Source organism: Semicossyphus pulcher, unplaced genomic scaffold (genome assembly GCF_022749685.1).
Source record: "Semicossyphus pulcher isolate SPU_LCO1_2020_fin unplaced genomic scaffold, fSemPul1.0.p SCAF_22, whole genome shotgun sequence".
Taxonomy (NCBI): domain Eukaryota; kingdom Metazoa; phylum Chordata; class Actinopteri; order Labriformes; family Labridae; genus Semicossyphus; species Semicossyphus pulcher.
Genome location: NW_027211696.1, coordinates 15,118,298 through 15,137,800, shown reverse-complemented (window position 1 = coordinate 15,137,800; position 19,503 = coordinate 15,118,298).

Genomic DNA, 19,503 nt, shown 5'->3' with positions numbered 1-19,503 from the left:
GACCGTAATGGGTATGTCATATATCATATGTAAGAACAGACATATTGACTTGTGCTTACTGGAACAAAAGGCAGTTAACACTAAATGTCTTTTTGCACCCTGGGGTCACAGTTCCTATTTGATGGAAAAAGAATAATGTGCAAACATTGCACATTTGCTGACAAACTGCAGGGGTATTCAATTTGGCCGATATCCTTCCGGGCTTTTGACAAATATTGTAATAATGTAGCGATTTCTTGCACGATGAATGAGCCATGACTTTAATATCCAGGGAGAAGGTGTAAGGGAGGATTGCTAAATATGCAGGCAAGCGGAGTTGTTGGAAGGACCTCAGTCACGAAAGCTACAGCTCAGGTCATGTCCGAAAATGTGCATGCTTCCAAACGTGTGAGAGAAAAAGGAAGAGCTGTTTATCTCTCTCTACAATTAACCCAAACAATAAAGGGTTATAGACTTTGCGGTTTCATGCGACCTGACATCCAAATGAGCACATTTGTGTTTGGATTTCGTGTATGTGACGTTTTCCTCGAGCTTCGGACTTGCGGGCTCAATCTTCCTGTCTGATTTTTTTTTTTTGTTTGCTCCCCCTCTTGGCTGTGTTGGTTTGAATTTTTACGCATGGAGTGGCAGCAGGACAAATGCACAGAACTGTGAAGAACCAACAGGGTGAACTGCCCTTCCCAAAATGCCAAGCCTGTAATTTGCAAAATGACGAAGTTGCAAAGACAAAAATGATGAAAAATCAAAGAAAAAAAGGACGAGATGAGAAAATGGGCTTGGAGGAAAAGAATGATTAAAAAAAAAATTACAATATTGTTAATATGTAGAGTGGAATTGGGTTTGATTTGGCATTACTGACCCAAAATACCACACGTATACAAAAACGCAATTTTTAAAGCTCCTGTAAGGAACTTTCGGTTTGTGTGCACTTTGGCGCCCCCTGTGGACAAAGCCGCACCTCTCATCTCTTTGCTTATTTTGTCCTCTACAAAACAAAGCTTCAAATCCTTCTTTCTTTAACAGTCACATGCATCACTCACTTTAAATATTTGCTCTGGAAAATGTAAACAAAGGCAGCGTGCAGTTAAGGGCTTCGTCTGACACCTTCCCCCGCCAACAGTTTCATGCATTAAAAATAACTACATAGAAATAATAATTTCTTGATCTTAATAATGTCGTCGCTGATGGTCTGGTTTGCTTTCATAGCTCATATAGAGTCATCAGAATTAATTTCAGTCTGTTTCATAAGGAGCAGAAAAACACCTCATCGGGGCTTTAACAAAATCGACGCATACACAAATACATAACACCAACTTTAAACTCATTCACACACTTAAACCTTAAACAGAAACACACACACAGACCTACAACTATACTCTAAAACAGTGATTCCCAAACTGGGAGGTGCGCCCCCTACTGAGGGCCCGGAGTAATGACAGGGGGGGCACGGCAAGGCTCATTAAAAACAATGCTCACAATTCGGCACTGCTAGCAAAGCTTGGCCAATTTTGTGAAAGGACTGCCAGGTAAATATACAGCTGATGAAATACTGAATGAACTACTAAAACAAAGACAATGAAATATGAAGAACCATATCTATCCCTCAGCTAAAGTAAACACTCGGCCGCCCCGTGAACGTTCCGTTTAAGTGGCCACAGTGTTAACCAGCACCGGGACACGTGTCGCTGCTAAGGGGAATACGCTCACTGAAAAGCTGCCTGTCGTAACTGAAAGCCTCGATCATCCAGCCGACATTGTGGGTGACAGTAGCAGCAGCAGCGTCGGGTGCTTGTTTACAGTTTACAGGCCGGTGACACTCTGCTGCACAACGGTCAGGTCTCTGTGTGCTCTGGTGAAGAGTTGCACTAACATGATATCAGACGGACTTTTCCTGTAGATAAGTCGTGAAAAAACAGAACATTTGGAGTTTTCCTTTTGCACCAAGCGGGAATAAAGTTGACTTAATTTGCTTCACTATCGCACGTCCTGCGATGTGGCTCTTGCACTTGCGCACATCGCGATTGCGGTTTCAGCATCTGTGCCATCAAATGCTCGACTCGCCTCTTATAATGTAGCTCACAGTTACTTCATGTAAAAAGCTGCACACTATAGCTGAGAAGTTAATACTCCCCTCAGCTATTGGTCTTTAGGTACTATTTTTTTGTTGGTTTGCTTTTTCGTTTTCTTGCCTTTTAATCTGATTGTCATAAATGTGATAGAGATAAATTACCAAAGCATTGTACGATAAAGTATATTGAATTGAATGCTATATTATCAGAGAGGTTTATAAAAAATGTTTAAGTCCACAAACACACTTTGGAAAAAGAAAATTCAACGTACGTCCACACACACACCAAAACGCACACGGAATACCGTAAACATAATCAAAGTGTCAGTCCTGATACTCTCATCAAAAGCATTCAGTGAAAAATCAATAAGCGACACAAACAGAGGCTGCGCGGGCCGAGGAAGAGCTCTCTGCTGTTATTAATGTATAATGATGGTCTTTCTCAAGACACTCCAGAGGAGGAGGCAAGAGCGCTCACGCCTCTGAAGTGCAAAGTCAAAGCCAGTGCTGCATCTCTCCCCGGCTGCTCCGTTAATTCCCCAACTTAGCCCGAGGTTAGCCATAGGTGTGGGACATGATTGAGGTTACTGATACAACTGATTCTTTGCACAGCTCTTCGCTCTGCCCTCTACCTTCTTTTTTTTTCAAGTTAGACTACCAACCCTGCAGGGCAAAGCTATTTCATCAAGCAGAGCACACATACGCACACTTGCAAGCACACAGAATTAAGAGGGCATGGAAGTGTACGGAGTCTGGTCGCAGGTAGAGGTGACATTTACTAATGGTTGTAATTAGACTTGTATTACATAGATGGTGTTGGTGCTGATGGTGATCATAAAAATGATTGTAATGATTATGAGAAAATATTAAAAAGCTTGAAAATATGCCTGAAGATGCAACATTATCACCATACTTCTGTCACAGAACAATATACCGTAAAAATTCAGTGTATATGACGCACTTTTACGATGGCGCTATAATCTACTCAAAATTGTCTGCTGTAAAGTGGTGACGTCACACCTCCGCATTAAACTGTTTCCGGGTCTAAGGCGCTACAACGTCTCGTATTTACAATATGCCGCAGCGCTGTTTTGTGTTTTCCTCGCTGTTTTAAGCAAAATTGATTGTTGCTAACGCTTCGTCACGGACATGCACCCTTACGATCGCCATTGCAGCCGCCACCCTCACAACTATCAATGTTACCGTAGGCTGCCAGCTACCGCTAGCTGGAAGCTGGCAGGATTGCAAAGTCGACATGGCGAAAACAGATGGTAGGCTGTGATTTGTGTGTTTTGAATGTGTTTTACATGAAAATAAATTTAAATAGAGTTGAAATAACTTTTTAAATAGCTATAGAAAACCCTTTTTCCCTCTGGGATACCAAAAAAAAGTCCACGTCTTATATTCCGGTGCAACATATATTCTGGATTTTACGGTAATTGCAATTTTAAGCATTTATGTCAATAAAATTAGTGCAATATCACGATTTTTTATCGACTTTTTTGTAACTTCAAATAATGTCCCAAAAGGGAAAATTTGTTGGTATATTATTTGAAAAGGCAAAGATAAATTGAAGTTTTCCTTCGTTTATCTCACTCCATTTTAATTCCAGCAAAATGTAATTTGCACCGTGACACACTTGAAGGTATGAAAAATGCTAGTACAAAAACAGTTACGCAGAGCTTAAATCAAATTACTGTTAAATGAAAAATATGAAGAAAAAAAAAGATGTCTCCTTTGTTTAAACCAACTTCCTGCTAATCCCTACTGCCTCGCCAAAATAAAACTCAGCTTCATGTGGTGGACAGGAAAAGCAATAAATGTGTTGTTCTAGTACCAAAAACTTGATTTATATTACTCCAAACAGTTTCTTACATAACGGGGCAGCTGTGACTCAGTGGGCGAGTCAGTCGTCTCTTGAACGGAAGGTTGGTGGTTCGATCCCTGACCGCTACAGTCACATGTCAAAGTGTCCTTGGGCAAGACACAGAACCCCGAATTGCTCCCGCAGGCATAGCCATTGGATATGAATGTGCATAGATACTGATTGGAGATTTACACTTGCCATCAGTGTGTGAATGTGAGTGTGAACGGGTGAATGTGACATGTAGTGTAAAAGTGCTTTGAGTGGTCGCAAGACTAGAAAAGCACTATATATGTACAGTCCACTGTAGTCCATTTACGTAAAAGATAAATACTTGGTGTCTCTGTATCGAGACAAAGAAGCAACCCAAAATATTACTACCTTGTATCAATATATCTACATCTACACAAGCTCTGCTGTTGTCATGTCCTTCCCATCTTCTATCCTCCTTCTGTGAGTCAAATGTTCCTTTGTTGTCTTTGCAACTTCGATCCATGTTCCCAATCCGGTTGCTGATGTGTTATGACTCATGTACTCGTGTTTTGTCGTCTCTTTCTCGTCAGAGCTCTGTTTGCGTACTGGCTCGCCACCAGCATGCCTACGTGAGCCGCCAAGCTGTGTTTGTTGAATGGTTTGTAATTATCCGCAGGCCTCCCTTGGGCAACGCTCCCGGGCACCTCAGCAGGTATACAGCTCCACCCACCAGTGAACCCTTTCTTTTGGAGCTGTGAGAGCAGCAGGCAGTCTGGGAACACAAGCATCAGGAAGTAAAAGAGCAAGTGGGTAAAGAGAGGCTGTTTAAAACGTGCAAGAAGATGAAATCAACATGTCTGTTTACATGAAAACTCATCTTTGCCTGTAGTCAACACTAAATCCTTTTTTTTTATCTGTTTGTTACTCCAAACTAGTCAAATATGGCAGCTTGGTCTGCCCTGAGCTTCAAAATATGACACTTTAGGTACCTTGCTAGCTTTAGTTTGGCATGTGCAGGGCTCCTCAGTCCAGTTAGATATAATAAATATGCAATGTTGGGTTGTTAGGATAAGATATTAGAGCGTCATACAGTTACATCTTCAAAATAAAGCTAGACACACGTTTAATCAGTTTTGAACGTGCAACAAACATTTACAAACAGCCACAGTTTAGACAAGAAAAAGATTGGGTTGGGTTAAAATAAGGGCTAACGTACATACTCATGTTTTGTAACTAACACACAGTATATGACCTAACTTACGCAACTACTAAGTAGTAAGCATCTCAGTGAGCAACAACCGGGATTTCAACGTTGAAATTTGGTTGAAAACAGGGTGAAATCAGGTCTGAACGTCTAAGACCTTTTATAATTTTAGCTATGAAGGGGTGACGACGGTGATGACTGCAGCTGCATTTCTCCAAAATCATTTTGCAGTGGTTGGTGAAATCCGGTCCACACAAAGACGTGATTTCAACACTTCATTTATTTTTCATACGAAAAATCATAAACACGGCGCTTTATGGGTTGTGTTAACTAGAAGGTTCAGAGACATCGTAAAGGGAGCAGTTTTAAACATTCACCACAGAAGAAGAAAAAAAGAATACTGCGCATGGCCAGGTACTTAAGCTGTGCAGCTCTGACTACGAAGGCGGAACAACCCCTGGATGCCGACGTAGCTCATTAATAGCTGATGGAAAGACGTGACTCTGAAGATCTCTGTGGCTGACAGTGATGAGTGCCGGACTTGAATGCAGCCCTCATAAGATCGAATCCAATTCCACCCATGTATGCAAAAAAATCATTCATTGATTACTGTGATGCACTGCTCACTTATACAATCATTTTTGCCATGTATAAACATTTAATCTTCAAATAGTCGGTGAAAAAAAGTAACTTTTGAGCCAGTTTTGAACGTCTTTTCAACGTAAAAATGCTCACTGGGACCAAAAAGGACTAAAAAGGAAGAAAACGTCTTAAAAGAAGTCAACATTTACTATTATTTTAATCTAGAATCAAACCCTGATCTTCTAAATGAGGTCATGGATTGCTGTTCCCCAAGGAATTAAGTGTTTTTCTAAAACGTGAATTGACTACAGCGCCCAATCAGTACAATAAGCTAGATAACAGCAACCAGAAATGATCTAAGAGGAACACTTACAGCTTCATATTTTGAAGCTTTGGGCCACTAACTAAGCTGCTGTATTTGACGACTTCTGAGTGAAACCAGGCTTTCCTCTTGCTCCCTCAATCCCTCTTCCTTTTCCTCTCATTGTGCTGCACGGCATCAAACCAGCTTAACTCATTATGTGATCCCATTGCCCTCACAAGCATGTCAGGTCTTTAATGCTATATTGCATGTAGGGCTGAACTCCCACAGTGGTTTAAGTCCAATCCGTACCTCTTTGGGGAATTGGGAATTAAGCCGGCAGGAGGTAATCCAAAAAAAAATACTTGTTCGTGTAATGTCTTATAATTCCATTAAGACTCTTTACCCCCTAGTGGGACATTCCTCTACCTGTGGTGCAGCCTTACCCTTACTGATTTGGTTTCTATTAAGCCAGTCAGCGGCTTAAAACCACACGTTAGAATGTTCCTATTATATGGAAAGTCTTGCAACCGGTCTTCTTCTTCCCTTAGTTTTTGCTGTTTATTACATCCAAAGATCCCTTATGTGACCCATTAATACCCGCAGCTTTAGGTTAAGGTGGGGAGATGCAGAACACTTGTATGAAAACCTGCTTTGCAACTATCTTATTTCTCTTTTTTGATCATGTGTTGTATTTTTTAAATGTTGCTGCTAGTACAATTGTCTGTTTTGTAATAATATAACTATTATATAAGTATAATAGGTATGATGCAACAGTATATAAAGGTACCCAACAAAGGGTCTGCATGTGTCTGCCTGGACCCGAGGACCTGAAACCAACACATGCCATTCATGTGCATACTGCATCTCGCATACGTGTAACGTTTTTAGGATGTGCGCAGCCGATGCTCCAAACAGACACAGGGCACACATGGCAGCCATCACGCGCACATGAATGCGTAGTTAAATGCAAGTATATTTGAACTTAAAAGGTCCTGAGCCAGGGAATTTCAGGTGTTTTGGCAGCTCATGTCACAAAAAATGACAAAAAACTACAAAATATATGACAATAGAATAAAGTGAGATGAAAAAAAAATGGCATCTGAAACATCATTAAACCTTGGGTAAGAACACAACAACAACAAATTATGTTGAGGCCATAAAATAGACATGCGATGGGACAGATGCTGGGTTTTGAGACATGAGTCAGGTGTGTAGAATTTTTTAGCTAATACAAGTCAGCTGTTTATATATTCTTAAAAAACTATACGGTCCATGGGGATTTGTTTTTTGGAAAACATTTCTTGGGTCCAGTAAGGTTTGGGTCTATGATATAAGACCAATCTATCCATCCAAGTGTCCATTCATGTGTCCATCTATCTGTCTATCCATCCATGTGTCCATCTATCCATCCATCTATCATCCATTCATCTGTCTGTCCATCAATATATCAATCCATCTATCCATATATCATTCATCTATCATTTATTCATCCATCCTCTATCATCCATTCATCCATCTATCATCCATCCATCTGTCTGTCCATCAATATATCAATCCATGTATCCATCTATCTGTCTATCCATCTATCATCCATCCATCCATCCATCCATCCATATGTCATCTATTTATCCATCCATCCATGAATCCATTCAACCATCCATCCATGTATCCATCTACCTATCCATCCATCTATCATGGATCATCCATCTGTCTATCCATCCATCCATGTATCCATCTGTCTATCCATCCATCCGTCTTATCCATTCATGTATCCATCCATCTATCTATCCATCCATCCGTCTTATCCATCCATGTATCCATCCATCCACATACCATCCATCCTTACGTTTATCACAGGTATTCACCAGTGACAGCCGTGTCATTACATTCTTTGCACCTGTGGACCAAACAAACTATATTCTGTGTGGGAAAGCAAATGATATTTGGTTTCCTGCCTTCCTCTCTCTCTCTCTCATAATCAGCCTTCAAATCATGGAGGTGGAACGTAATGTGTACATAATTTGTATCTACAGCATGTAATCTGCATTTGAAAGTTTGTGATCATTTGGCTGAATTTCATGAGTCTGCACTGTGTGACCCCGGAGCTCGGGAAAAGGATCAGTCTGAGTGTATGAGAGAGAGCATTTCCTTGGCTGTGCTCTGCAGTAATGTGTGTGAAAATACCAAATGCAGGAGATGAAATTCTAGTGCACATCCAGGTGAAACCAAAGAGACGGAACCAAAGAGAAGAATGAAAATGATATATAATAATCATAATATCACAGCCTTGAAATATTGCAGCCATTGGAATTTGATGGCAGATATGTGAGGGCAGATGTAAACCCGCTGAATCCATTCCCGGCTGGAGAGGAATGTAAAAAGGTATTTTGACAGGAGAGGAATGTGCAGGGTGAGTGGACATGGATGAAAGGGACTCCAGCTCTTTCATCTTTGTGTCTAGTAAAAAAAAAAAATCAATCTGTGTACAAGTACTGTAAATAAGTGAGTTAGGGAGCAGGCCAAAGGTGAAAGGATTGTCCTCCAAGAAGCATTATCCTCTCCAAATAAACGTGGGCTTCTATTTTGGATCTCAATCTTCCAATGCACAAAGCAAACAAAGCATTGATATATACAGTTTGAATAATTGATACAGGCTGGATGCTGTTAGCATTTGTCTGTAGTTAAACCCTGCCATCAGTCAGTCAGTGACGGAATTCTAAATTTGGAGTGACTGCCTCTCCGATGATTTGCTTTCAGATGTGACTAATTTGCATGAGCTCAATACCTTATGTTTGGGGAATGGGAACAGAGTGTTGCCAGGGATCTTGTTTTTTATATCAACAATATGGTCATATCTAACATAACTGCAAAATGTTCACCAAATGTTTTTGCTTCTTTGCTCATGTCGGGTTCCTACCGAACAAATCTCGGGTATATTGACTTTCAATTTATTTTTCCTAAATATTCACTGGTGGAAACTGAAGTGCAATTATGGCACTTATGGTCGTGTTTTTCGGGAACTAAAGTAGTTGATTAAGAAAATTCATAAAGTGCTTTTCTCTCTAAGAAAGTAGCTTTGTTTAATTACCAAAACATGAGATAAGACAAAGCATATGGACATTTGTTTACTAGCTTAAACAGAAAACCATTCTGTTTGGATAAAAAGGACTTCCACATAAATGACCTGAACCAGAGAGTCTGTTCAATTAGAGGGATGAGTGAAAGTGAAGTGCAGCTGGCAACAGGGTGGAAAATTAAAGTTTACAATGTATTAAATAAGCGAATAAGGTTGATTATTTAACAAAAATGGGCACTGCAAATAGAATTAATGAATTAGTATTGAAAAACACAAAGCTTTGTCAGTGCAATCTTGTTTAACCTTGTTATACCAATTCTATAGCCTTTCAAATGAAATTTGCAATTACCCATTGATACAAATGTTTTGGGCGATGGCCCAGCCTGTTGTCGAACACCATACTAATCCTGTGTTCTTCCTCCTAGGTGGAAATAATGTCCCCTAACCCTGCTCCATGAAGCTTTTATCTTACATTGTTAGCAGCAACTTTTCAAAGTAAAGGCGACAGTGCTGATACAGAGGTGTCAAAATCTCCAAAACATACTAAGGGTGTAATGGAAATCTTACAAAGTGGTGTCAGATTATGTTAATTTAATATGAACGTTTCTTGAAGGGGAAAAAAAGTAAAGGATGTAGAAGAATAAAGCCAACCCTTTGAATTAATTACATTACATTACATACATTTGTTCCTCAAGATATGTCAAAGCAGCAGGACTGGGGCCCACTTCATAGTTTCCAACATGATTGATATATAAACAAACCAAAAAATGCAATGTCAAACAAAATATTTGGAATGAGTCATTCATATATAAAATAAAGAAAAAGAAAAAGTAGCCTCCTCATCTAGTTTTGCCTCTTAGGGAATAAACACAGCATAAACGCAATGAAGATGCAGGAATCCAACCCTGGCTCTGTGCCAGTTCTTGGCAGTCTTCCAATTAACGCCTTGGTTTGGGTTAATGTATTGTCATGCTCCTTTGATACCCCACTACTGAGGATTCTTGTTGCAGTGACTACACCAATAAAAACATCATTACTTTGTACGAAATAAAAAGAACACCCTTTGACTTTTCGGAGCCGATCATTTTATGCTCCTTGGATGTTAAGGCATTCATTTAGTGTATCTTTTCTGAATTATGTTTGGAAATTGACAACATACCCACTACTGCATTTACAAGGTGAAATTTTGTAAAACAAAAAATAATGCTAATTTTAGCAGAATACCAGACAGTGCTTGCCTTTTTGGGGACAGAGAGGCCTAATGAATTAAGCTATTATTAGCTGATTAGCGCTAACTGCTATCAGTTAATCTCCTATGAGTATAAACTACTCTACTAAAGGAGTGTAGACAGGAGTCAATGGTAAAAATAAAAGTCAAAGCATTGTACCGTTAGTTAACAAGCTAACTGTGAAGTGCTAACTGTCAACTGCCAGTTAGCAAGCGGTATCCTAGACAAGTTTGTTAGCTTGGAGCACTTGTTGTCCCTCTTCTGTAAAACTCTTAATTGCATGAAATATTGTTCAGTCCCCAAAAAAATGCCAGGGGGGATTTAATGCCACCATACAGAGAAAACAGTAAGAAGCAGAGGCAGCTGTTAGGAATGACTACTGCTAGCATGTCTGCTGAGCACACTAGCTACATTAGTTCACCAACAAAAAGCCTCTAGACCTAAATATTTTACAAGGACACACACAAGAAAGAACTTTGTTGTGTAACTTTCTGGTGAGAGAATGATGACAGGATGTTATGGGGTCATAGTTCTCCTTATCTTAGCTAAAGGCTATATGGCTAACACGACATCACTCAGAAATCTGTCCACGAACGTCCCTGTACTCAGACTCTTACTGCGGAGTCATCCGAGGCATTCGGCAGACGACATGATGACTCCTGGTTGTATTTGAAGTCTAGAGTGTTCATTGCGAACATGAAAGGAGACAGGATTTTTTCCCTGTGGGGCTGCAGAGCTACTTACCAGCTGTTCAGGCAAACAGTGCCACAGCTGCATAAAAAACAAGGACCTGTCAGGTAGTCAGGCATTATTATTCTGGTACTCAGACTATACGCTTAAAACTTCTGCATTGCTAACTAAAAAAGAGGCAAAAAATGGAGTCAAAAATAGTCATGATGCAAAATTTATCCAAAGCAGCTTCAAGTTGCAAATGTGTACTCGTAACGGGAATTGTGATGGAAAAATAGTTATGAAAACCCCCAACGTGAGCACCGCTGTCTTTGACACTGATAGAAGATAAATATGATATAGATGTGATTTCTGTAAATTAAATTTCAGCAGAGCAACTGTTCCGTATTTGCGGATAAACGCCTTGAGGTTCAACATCCTGTTTTCAAGGTGGTTCTCAGACACAAAAATTGTATAAGTGGATTTATCATAGGCCTACACATTTTTCATTTAAGTGCTTTAATGTCGCTTTCGGTTGAGTGAAAACATGTAGTCAACTGATTAGACCAAGTAATGTCAAATTACAGCCGAGCATCAAAAACACTAAAAAACTCCATTCTAAATATAGAGGTGATTACGACGCTCACGAAAGATAAAAGACACACTTCAATTCCCGCAAACAGATGGGGGGGCGCTCATAAACTGTCAATTGCAGCTCTCATTTTATCACAGGCAGAGTCTCAAACAGCTCTGTCCCCTTGTTAAATGTTTCCTCAGAGGGACAGAATTAGCACACGCTGCCTTGTATCATCTATTTTGCTTTCTAACTTTCAAATACTCTGATTTTTTTTTTCTCTCTCAAAAGGAAACAAAATGGAAACTCTCCAGTTACAGACATAAGCCCAAGAAGATCGGATGACAGCTGTACTCAGAAAACCACAATATCCGTGGTGATTACTTTTGCTTGATCAGTCAGCCCTTCCCTACTGTGCATCACAGGACTAAAAGCAGAACACTGCCGTTGTAGATTTCTGGCTGAGCAGATATCTGATATTTGTCAGAAAGCACCATGTTATTAAAATGAACATTTGTATTTTCCTGCAGACTTAACATCCATTATGACATCAAGGGATAAATATTCACGAGCTAAAGGGGAAAAATATGACCGCATTGTTTAAGATTGCAATATTTTTTTTACATTCTAGCCGCACATTTAGCATAAAAAGCTAACATCTCTAAGGTTAAACCCTGGATTTCACTGAGGGGGTCAAATGTTTCAGCATTGAAATGTAGGTACACTAGAGTCCTGATGTGCTATTTTACGAATTTACCAGAAGATATATTTGATTTTAAATTAAGATAGATGGTAAACACAGTTGTGTCAGTGCGCATGTGTAGCTAGCTAATTCAATTAGCGAGACAGCAGAGAGGACAGCGTTTACTTGGTGGAAATATTCCCATTATTTTGAATGTGAGGGTGAAAGGGACGAGAAAGATATGACGGTGAAATCTAAGTTGGGTCTGGAGGATAAGTGCTAGTCAGCTGCGAAGAGCTCGACTTCAAATTTGAGGAAGCATCTGCAGCTAAACACAGCTCCGCAACACTGGTGGGACTAAGAGCCCGTGTTGTATTGTTGTCTTGGAAACAGCTGTGCTTAATACTTTATTATGACAGTGAACTGGGCAGAGTCTTAGAGAGCTGTAAAGGTTATATTGCGTCTGTCATTCCTGTTATTAGGCTGCGGAGTTACAGATTATGGGCCCTTCACTAGGCTATGCAAACAGTAGAGTCATTTCAAAGGTAGACTTACAGTAAGCTACACAATGTCCTGACAGTATAACCGACATGCCTAACAAGTCGCAAAGGGGGTTTTAATACTTGGTAATGCAAAAGTGAAGTTTCCTAAGTGAAGTGTCGTAACACGACGCAATGTTACCCAACACTTGTAGTCAATGTGAGCAGCAGCTTTTACATTTGTTGCTGTTAATATGGAAATATTTGATATGGCTGTTTCTAATTGGAGTTGGTACAGTACGTCTTGCATCGCTGCTTTGAATAATCCATGCATACTTTAATCCCTGCGTATGCAAATTTACTTGAGGTAAACAACAGAATGCCAAACTGTATCTCTCCTCTCACTGTTTATTCACTCCGTTCCACAGTGGGAAAGAGGGGTAAGGGAGTGCAGGAGCTGATGGTCTACTGCTGACAAGGCCGTTGCACAGCCAAATTTCGATAATGTACTGACAGTACATGGCAAACTGGGGGAGTGAAATGAAAAAAACAACCTCCTGGAAACAACTCTTCTTGGCCAGCCAAGTAGCTGTATCCAACTGAGAAGCCTATACAGTGATTAAAACAACAAAAATCAAACATCTACACCCTGCAGCTTATAGTGAAATCGACTAAATTGGCAAGTGAAGACGCCTGAACATTTTTAGAAAAGAAGTTAGTCCTTTATACACTGAACAAAAATATAAACGCAACACTTTTGTTTTTGCTCCCATTTTCATGAGCTGAACTCAAAGATCTGAGACTTTTTCTATGTTCTAAGACTTTTTCTATGTTCACAAAAGGCCTATTTCGCTCAAATATTGTTCACTAATTTGTCTAAATCGGTGTTAGTGAGCACTTCTCCTTTGCCGAGATAATCCATCCACCTCACAGGTGTGGCATATCAAGATGCTGATTAGACAGCATGATTATTGCACAGGTGTGCCTTAGGCTGGCCACAATAAAGGGCCACTCTAAAATGTGCAAAATTTGCGCCGACCGCGTGTGCAGCCTGTTAAAGTTATTTCTGCTTCTAAAGAGAGAATGGGCGCTGTCTCTGAATGATAACGTTAGCTAGAAGGCTAATGTACAGTGTGCTAGCAAAAATAATGTAAACTCTAGTGGACGATGTGTCTCGATCAGGATATATTTGAAAATGAGCGCAGTTTCACAGATTAATTCCCAAAGACGGGGCGCGGGGGGTGTACCAGCCACCTCTGATTGACAGGCGTTAACATTCATTTTTTAAATAAATTTCATTACATCGTTTTGCCCCAAACGGTCGACTCTACGTCAACATCGGAGGGCAAGTTCCAAGGCTGATTTAAAAGAGTAGATTACCTGTTTGAGCCATTTCCAACCCATGAAATGCAGATTTGTTTTTATAAATTTGGTAAGAGTTGTCAATATAACTCCAGCATTGATGCGTTTCATCACTGTACAGCAATATAATTTAGATTACAGCTAAGAAAAACATGTTTGAGTGTGCAGTTACTCTTTCATAAAAGAGACAAATAGCTATCTTCTGTACATTTTTTGGGGAGGGGGGAAAGTTTTGCAACATTAAGTTTTTGTCCTGCAGTGCCACTTAAGTATTTATGGCATTTATGATACAGAGAGGAGCTGAGAATTCCTGTATTGCTCTAAAGCTCTATTGCCCCAAGGTTTTGCTTTGACTTCTACAGTATATCGAGTCAGCGACTGTCCTCAGGCCAAAAGCAGTAACGAGTGCAGGTAACGGACCTCCACAAATGTGGGGAATGATGTGGGAACACACACAAAAATGTGAAATCTTGGTTTTGCTGGACTAAGGCTTCTTTATAAAAGAATTATGGAGGACACTGATTCACTGGATATTGCTGCACTGCTTTGTTATTGAAAAAAATAGTCCCATAATACTGCACCATTCACTAGAAATATAGGACAATAAGGAAGGTTGCAGCTTTATTTTTTAAATAATGTTGTTATATTTGAGTGTCCTATATTTACATTTTTTATTGACAGAATTGGACTCGTTCTTCCATTAGTGTGTAAGCATGCTTGTCCATAATTCCGGTTAGTGGCAGAGCTGTCTCATTATTCCAATCTCATTAATATCAAAGCTGAATTGCACCAACAGCCCCGTCCCTTGTCACCCCATTGAGAGGTTTTTCACGAGTACAGCTGAACGTGAGTGCCAATCAGTGAAAGTGACTCTGCCAGTGCGCAATTACAAACCAGTCACTCTAACAGATATCATTTTCATTATTTTTAAAAGGATAGACCTATTACCCAACTGCCTCCTCCAAATGATGCAATATTTCCCTGAAAACGACAAGATGGCTAATTAGATAAATGCTAGCTGGAAGAAAGAGCTAAAATGGGAATTTGGAGAGCAAATTTGATGAGCTTGTTTGGTTAGATCTAATTCCAACCCCAGTAGTTGTTGCATCTAAATTTAATGCTTGACAACTTAGTTTAAGGCCAAAACACACTAATTATAGTAGGCTAACATATGGACAAAAGACAAGCATCAAAATATGACGCCATAGGTACTCCGCTACCGTCATTTCTGGGTGCTCTCTTCAAGCTTCTTATTATTATGTGGCATGGAAGTCAGGTTATGTTGTATGTAGACCACGAAAGTCTACCTGAAGTGGCAGCTGGGGGCGATGTCTGAGTCAAACGTGGGACTTTCCTGAAGGAGAGCAGGGTACAATTCCAGTGTGAAGCAATGAACATTGTCACTGGCTATTTCTTAAAGATGGGACGGTGTTTATTTCCCGTCTATGTAAATCCTTAGAAACCGAGTAAATAAAGGGAAATAATTGCAGCGTGATTTTCCCTTGTAATGATTTCACCCTCTCTATTTCACAAACTAATTAGCTATGATATGATTAAACAACTTTAGATTATTAAAGACCCCCTCCAGTGGAAATCAAGTGTTTAACCTGGTAAAAATCTCCATGTGGTGTTTTTCATGTGCTACAAGACATATCAGGGACAACATCAGCAGTCATCTCCATGGCTGGGCCTGTCTGCTTTTAAACTGCAGTGTACCAAGGACAGGCTGAACAACACGTTTTCCGTTAATGGACGGGGTGACGCTATGCCTATCATTACGTGCAACTACTTCGGTGCTGCACAAGCCAGCTGTAACCATCATCGTAATTTTTGCAAACTCAGTACTGACTACTGACGTTAACATTACTACTACTAATTACTACATTTCAAGCTAGCTAAGTTTCAACAAGTTGCCAGTAAACGGTGGCAGAGACGTGTTTTGTTTTCGCGATGGAGCAGGCGGTTGGATATTTGCACAGTGGGCGGGGACTCTGCAGATTCGTGGATTTTTAATGAGGGAGAAGGAGGAGATGCCTTGGGAGGATTTTTACAAGCTAATTAAATGTATTTTGCAGAAAAACACAGACAGTTATTATTTCAAGAATTTTATATATCTTAAAACATGACTGGAGCCAGTCTTTAAGAAATTGACTACTTTTGAGGTTGCGTAACATACGTTAGATGCGCTACGTGCATACGCTATCTCATATGCGAGGCATAAGTTTTGTAACGTACGAAAGTTATGTCACATAATTGCGTTTGTACATTATTCCTTCTTTAAACCCAAACCATGATCTTTTCTTGAACCTAATCTTGTAGTTTTGGTGCTTAAATATATCTGAACTTTGACCTCTTCCTAATATTCGTCATGTGTTTAAGTTGTTGCATGTCCGCAGTCATAAAATGTGAAATGCTTGTTGTGAAGTTTTACGTGAAAAATAACCAGATGTTGCTTATTTATTATCCCCTCAGTTAAATGCTTTATTTTAAAAAGTCTCACCGAATGTTTATTATTTATTGTAGCTTATAACATGTTGCTATATCCTTGCAACATGATCCATGTCTTAGATATACAAGTGTCTTACAATTAAGTTATAAAGAAGCCTTGTAAAAATATATTAATATTGCAAGTCCACATAACTCTTGGGTGTAATACTTGAGAATCTGCAGACATTTGTCTACAGGGACAAAACAAAGAACGCCTACCTGAATCAGAAGACTTAATTAGGGCCTCTTTGTACAGCGTTTTAATGTGGGAGGGTTACTCTGTAAGCAATCTACCGACTAATTTAAATGTATTAAAGCATTCTTGAAGAAAAGTTGCAGCACATGTTTGAAATCTAAGTGAATATAACAACAGCCGCCCACGTCTCTGCTATTTTTGCATCTCGGCCCAAATCACATCATCAAATCAAACAGGCGAGAAAACAATCTAGCACCCAAACAAGCCGTCCAGTAAATAAAGTAGTCTGACGCATGGTATGAGCAGCCTTGGGACGGAGAAAATCAATTAAGTCGGGGGTCCGTCGGGTGTTTTGGGGGGCTGTCTGCTGTTCCTTCCTGATAAGAACATTTCTGTGCTTGATTTGGTTATGCCAAGAGAAGATTATCGCCTGGCAGGAGCAGCAGTAGGCCTTACTCATTAAGTGGTGGGTTATTGCCAGTTCTCAACTTCAGAGCCAAGGTTTTAGTGCGTTGTAATGGGGGCTGGGTAAACACTCAGAAACACTGGGAATCTTGGCCTGCTTTAGTTCTGCAGAACAAAACTGCCTGTTTTATAAAGGATCAGTTATTAACCTTGATTGTTAATTAATGACGGAGGTGGTGCGCAGGGACGTGGTGTTACTGCAGGGAAAGTATAGATTTTTACGAAGGAATCAAAAGAGGCGTCTGTTTATCCTTTAAAACAATGCGGCATGGGTCATCACACCAGCCTCCCCGCTGCTGTATTGTTTCCTTTTAAATGATTTGTGGGATTTGGGGATTTTTTATTTTTTGTTTGAAGCAGCAGAGGATCCACGGATAAATTTCACCGCCAAACAAGCTGTCCATGTGTGGCTCGGGATGATAATTGGTCTCGCATGAGGTTGCGATAGCTTAGTGAAACTTTTCTGTCAATTATATCATTTCATGTTAACACATTTGGCCCTAGTGTTCTGTAAAAATTATTCTCTGAGGGACAGGGTGAGGAAAGGAACAGACGATGCAAAGTTCTGCCAAAAACTCTCTAAACTTCAACGTTATTCACAGCTACATGAAACCCAAATCCACCATCTTGCTCTGTAACTTAGGGTCTTATCTACTCTATAGGTCTGAATATAAGACTTTTCAAGACACAGTTTTGGGAATAGACTTAGTCTACTCGTTATTCCATCCATCGCATAAACATGTACATGTAGCTCTTTGGCGGAGATCATTCCGCTTCATTACATTTTTCAGTCGCAAAACTCTCTCTTGTCAATCTCTTGGAAGTAGTCGCTTTGAGGACTGTGTTAAGATTTTCTCTGTTATTGTAAGATGGTCTTTCTGGGCTCGCCGTCTTCAGACATTACACTCTGTGACACATATCATATTTCTCGGCTGCTTGACAGTCGTTTAATGAGTATGCTGCATTGATAACAATTATCTTAAAACTGGCATCATAGCTCCGCCTCAGTTGTTGGTTAACTTGGCAGACGTTTGAGCCATTTGTTCCGGACGATAACCGTGTCTCTCCAACTTTCATTCCCCGGGCGCTATAGTTGTGCGTGACGGCTGGCCTCGGTCATGAGGGGTACACTCGCTTTACAGGTAAGTAGTGCCGTCTACTGTACTGGGCATTTAAAAGTCTAGCCCCCGAATATAGGACAATCCCACTTATTCAGATGCATTTCAGGGGGAATAAATGGTCTTATATTTGGATCAATATGGTACTTAGCCTAATAGCTAGTATTGTAATGTATGATAAAAGTAGTTTCAATCCCAACATGAAATATTGTCATTTAAGTTTCTGTAAGCCTTTTCTGATACTGGTTTTAAACGAGGCAGGGTTAAGCTCGGATATTTGTTACAATTATTAGGAAAATTCTGCAATAGTTTCCGCTAACTAACCAAAGGAATAAGCCGCATGGCAGCGCTTTGGCAGTTTACACGCAGCGCTAGCATGAACCACAGGTGACTATTGACAGCAGTGGGTGTTCATAGGCGACGGCCAGCTGCTGGAGTTTATGGCGTGCCTTTGACGATCTATTTTCCGTAGGGAGTGTCGAGTGTCGTTAGCTAAAGCGAAACAGCCTTCATCTAAGAATTACATTCATAGCGTTGAGAACAAATAAGGGCATCTTAGCTGATGTTGCATGTGTATGCTGACTGTGAAAAAGATAGCATTTTGTAACTCACCAATCAGTGACCAACAGAAATTTATTATTTTCAGACAGGATTTCTCCAAGCTGCCCGTGAGTGTGAAAGGTTGTCTGTCTCTATGTGTCAGCCCTGTGATTGTATGTACCCTCTTGCCCAATGCAAGCTGGGATAGGCTCCAGCCCGCGACCCTGAACGGGATCAGCAGTATAGATGATGATGGATGGAGGTTTTCTGCTTCCACTTCCTCTTCAGAGGAATTAAGCACCGGTTGTCGCATGCGCCATTGTTGTACGTGGAGCCAGGGCGATGTGAATCAAAATATGATACACCATGCCCACACAGTCTTGAGAAATCATAGAAGTGTTTTCTTTCCCATTTCTTAAGGAGGCACGTTTATTTTTCATTCTGATTTTTCTTAACGAGACTCAACTTTGATGTATTTTCACGTTTTCATGCCAAATTTCAAGACGCTCTAAAAAAATAACAGCTTCTGGCCTTCAGTAGGGGAATGTTCACCCTCACACCCATAGTATGTTTGTGGTCTGACCTTGGACATATTTAAGAGAAAAGGTTTCAATAACGTTACCACCCCAGG